Source organism: Chenopodium quinoa, unplaced genomic scaffold, assembly GCF_001683475.1.
Source record: "Chenopodium quinoa cultivar QQ74 unplaced genomic scaffold, ASM168347v1, whole genome shotgun sequence".
NCBI classification, from domain to species: Eukaryota; Viridiplantae; Streptophyta; class Magnoliopsida; order Caryophyllales; family Amaranthaceae; genus Chenopodium; species Chenopodium quinoa.
Window position 1 is genome coordinate 5,010,588 of NW_018744593.1, and position 4,700 is coordinate 5,015,287.

At 31.5% G+C, this 4,700-nt stretch overlaps 1 long non-coding RNA gene across 1 annotated transcript; it reads left to right on the plus strand.

Annotated features, from left to right (window-relative positions):
* The first annotated feature begins 439 nt into the window (after nt 1–439).
* Nucleotides 440–3,249, plus strand: LOC110699717. Its single transcript, XR_002506970.1, has 2 exons — nt 440–1,063; nt 2,061–3,249. It is a non-coding gene; the product is annotated as an uncharacterized LOC110699717 (long non-coding RNA).
* The last annotated feature ends 1,451 nt before the right edge of the window (nt 3,250–4,700 follow it).

A 4,700-nucleotide genomic window follows, 5' to 3' on the forward strand; every position in this document is an offset into this window, starting at 1 on the left:
ATTGAGTTTAATTAATATGCTCTTTGGGTCTAAACTATATGTTCATTATAGTCACAAACTATGTTCTTTGGATTTAAAGTATGTGTTCTTTACGTTACAAACTATTTTCATCTAATTGCGTATTTTTTTCAAAAAAAAAAAAAAAATTCCATCTAATTGTGATATGTATATTTTTTGAAATCAGGATCATAAAGGTTGATGAAGACGACACACTTTTGGGACCTCTTCTATTGATGATTGATTTTCCGATAGATCTAAAGAACATTTACTATATTAATAAAGAACATGATAATATTATTTAAAGAACATTATTTATATTATTTACCCAACATGTTAAAACATAATTCAGAAAATATTTCACAATAAGTAAAGAACATTATGTGACAATAAAGGTACATTAAAATTACTATCAAAGAACATGGACATTTATAAATCATATAATGAACATCACAATAGATACACATGAGCAAGATGAATTTTATAACAAAATATAGAAATGTAAAATTTGTTATGAAATATTTTGTGGATATCCATTATCCTCCTTTTATCATTTCGGAATATTCTAGATCTAGGGTTTATTGTTATCTAAGCAAACCCTTGTTATATTGTATGTATATATATACCCCACTCTATGGAATAAGAGAGATTGATTGATTCTCTCCCCAATTTCTCTCCTATCTTTCTTTATTTCTTCTTCCATATTTAACACGTTATCAACACCATTGCTCTAAATTGATTTCAATATCAATTGAAGCATCATAAATTGGCTGATCTCAAATGACAATCAAAGTAACTCCCAACATATAGTCAAACTTCTCCCTAATACTACTACCTCTTGATTTCACGAACATCAACCAGAAAAATAATTTCCCAAACCCCTCTGCCGAAACCAATCGTTGCTCTGCCGATACCACTGATCCCTGCTGCCACCGTTGGTCAGCTGTAATTCGGAGAGGACTCAAGCCCGTAAGCTGCTTGTTGCCGCCATTCACCGCTCCGGCCTCTCGTGCTCGGTGCTCCACTGCTCCGTCATCCACCCATAAAATATTCCGTGACTTTATAGGTGAATCACTAAATTTTTACCTCTTAATTTCTTATATTTTACATACTATTTGTTTTGTTAATTTGTATATAGATTTATATCTTGAATTCTTGATAATAAATTATGATGTATTGAGTTCATATTGATTGATTAAGTCGAATTAGATACTTTAGTAGTTGAAATCAAGATCTTAGTTTCTGGGTTTGCTGTAATTCAGGAAAAATAATGCTGAAATTAGAAATAAAATTTGATAATCAATGAAATTTGACTTATGTAAATATTGCGAAAATAGTCTATTTCTTTCTCGTATCCATTAATCGTTGAAACTAATGAAATTCGAGTATTACTTACCTTATTAACAATGGACTCCTTTTGGAGGATTAGCTTTGTACTCAATGGGTCAATGTTTAAGATAGAGGAGAGAGAAAATGGAGGAAGATAAACATAGTCACAGGCTCCTAAGAGAAGCAAAACAAATAGTACCTGCTCTTTTAGAACAGCAACATAAAAACGCGAGGTGATTAAGAAATGAGGCTGCTTTCGAATAGATACAATTGAGAGTGTGCTTTTCAACGATGTTTTTGGGTTCTCAAATTATTGATGTGTGGTTAGTATTTTGTTTGATAAGAGAATAGTATTATGTTGAGTTTAGAAGAAAGAAACACACTTTGAAATTTTAGTTGTTATTGTTGGCCTATACGAAAATAGTGTCTAGAATTCGGCTGAAAAGAATTAATTATGTTGTTGAGTTAGTCTTCATTGGACTTTTATGATGAACTTACTTGTCCCAAGATAACGTCTTTGTTTTTGTTTAAGGTTTATATTTATTAAGGTTTATGTTTTGTTAAGATAATTGATTAGTGGACTTAATTGTGGTCTCATGAACAATAACCTTCTCAAGGTTCAATACGCAAATCTTGTTATAATTAATTACTTGAAATTAGTCGTCTCACTTGAAACATAGAATATTTATTATATCATTTTAGTTCCTAATTTATAATATTATTTTATTTATCAGTGAATCATGTCAAACCTTGCAAAACTCGAATTTGTTGCTCTTGATATTACTGGAAACAACTATCTGTCTTAGGTGTTAGATGCTGAAATACATTTAGATGCAAAGGGACTTGGTGATACTATTAAAGAAAACAACACTGCAACAAGCCAAGATAAGGCTAAAGCTATGATATTCCTTCGCCATCACCTTCATGAAGGCCTTAAGACTGAGTACTTGACTGTTAAAGACCCACAAGTCCTTTGGAGTAATCTAAAGGAAAGGTATGACCACCAGAAAACTGTGATATTACCAAAAGTCCGTTATGATTGGTTACATTTAAGATTACAAGACTTTAAGTCTGTGAGTGAATACAACTCAGCCATGTTTAGAATTACATCACAATTGAAATTGTGTGGAGAGAAAATCATGGATGCAGAAATGTTAGAAAAAACATATTCTACTTTTCATGCAAACAATGTTGTCCTGCAGACACAATACTGTGAAAAGGTTTTACAAAATATTCTGAATTAATATCTTGTCTCCTTGTGGCTGAGCAAAATAATGAACTATTAATGAAAAATCATGAATCACGCCCAACTGGCTCTACTCCATTCCCTGAAGCAAATGCGACATCCCATAGTGGGAAAGAGCAAAAGGTTAGAGATCACGCCAGCAGTCGTGGTCGAGGCCGTGGTCGTGGACGCGGACGTGGACATGATCATGGTCGAGGTGGTCATTTTAGGAACTCATACTCTCACAAGAAGTGGGACGATAAAGATGGAAATAAGAATGAGAAGGATAAAAATGAAAATATATGCTACCGTTGGCCATTGGTCTCGTGTGTGTCACACACCAAAACGTCTAGTAGACCTCTTTTAACAATCAATCAAACAGAAAGGAAAGAAAGTAGAAACAAATTTGGTGTATGAGGATGGCGAAGGTGGTTTTGATTATGGTGATAAAACTCACCTGGAAGCAGCTGATTTCTTTCCTAATCCTGAAGAAAATAATTGAATAAATTATGATCCATTGGCGAATAAACTCTATTAATTAGCTTACATTTATTATAGAATTTTATCATAGTACTATGATTTTATGTTTTATGGGACATTTGTTTTTGGATAATTTTATGTTTTTGGATATTTTTATGTTTTCAGATATTTCATCATTATTATTATCAGTCGTTTATTAATTTAAGTTATTTGGTTTAGTGAATCTTATTTTAGTTCCTTTAATTCTATTAGAATATTAATTTGAGAATTTTTAGTATAAAGGTTCATATAATTGGGCAAGAGGAACGAATATGAGTTTTATAAGAATCATTTTACTTTGTTTGATACATGCATTGATAAGAGAATTTATGGCTTAAAAGGTGTAAGAGATTTAAAGGTAGTTGGAGTAATTTAATGCCCCCACATGCAAGGATTAAGGGGAGATAGTATTTATTTCATTTTTTTTAATGTCATCCTTGCACATAAATAATAAAAAATCTATTAATGGTCAGTTTGGTACATACATTAACTTAAATATTAACGTTTTATCTAATAAAAGTGGCCACATGTTAATTAATATATTTCAAAATGATATCATCCTGAAGATGGATATGAATAGATGTCATTAACTATATACCAACTGTAAATGCTATAATTAAAATTAATGTCCCAGAAGGACAACATCAATTACTGATGAACCTAAAGCACGCCTAAAGCGTGGTAGCCGTAGCCGAGCCCAATAGATTTCAAAGATAAGAATCTTCAAACAGGATAAGAGCAATTATTGACAATAGCAAATTTGAGGAAGTAATACATTTTGATATATCTTTATAAGAGATTATATTTAGTAAAATGGATATGTACCATGATTATATAGAGTACTCTAAAAGAGTATAGAATGTCCAACAAGTTTAGCATGCATCAAGATTATAGTCAAAGCTCCAGCAGAGTATAAAATTTTGGATCAAGTATTAGTTGATTGTCTTGCCAATTATATAAAGAAACAATTTTGGTGTTCTAATATCACATCATATTCATGGCCATGCATAAAGTAATTTTAATAAAGTGATCACTAGTGTTGGAATACTGACCAGAGTTCGAATTTAGTGAAGTGACTGGATGTGATAATTAAATTAGGCCATCGGGGTTTAATAATTACCCGTTATGGAAATTTGAAGTTTTATTTGATAATGTGCTGATGCTCTCTCAATGTTGCATATATGAAATGAGTTAAATGGCAAGACATAATATTGAGATTGAGCTATTATTGAATAGTGATTTATAATAATTTGTATTGATGAAAATGTCAAGAGTAATGGGTGACCAGAAGTTCACCAGAATAACAAATATGTTATTGTCAACTATTAGGTGACCAGAATCTCACCAAATACTCTATTTAAATCTTTAAAGATCTCGAAGATCACTACCTAGTAGAATTCCAAGCAAGTGATTTATGCTTGTATAATAATTCTTTTGATTGGGGCTATTATATGTCAGCACATAAGAAATTGGAAAAGAAAGAAAAACATACAACTGCACAGCACATGTCTCCCCATTGACATTGATCTCCAGAAGAGAACATATTATGGAAAGTGTAACAATAACTACACATGCAATGTAAAGTTAATGAAGAAATGATTCTTCGTTGAAATTGTTATCTAGAAGAGAT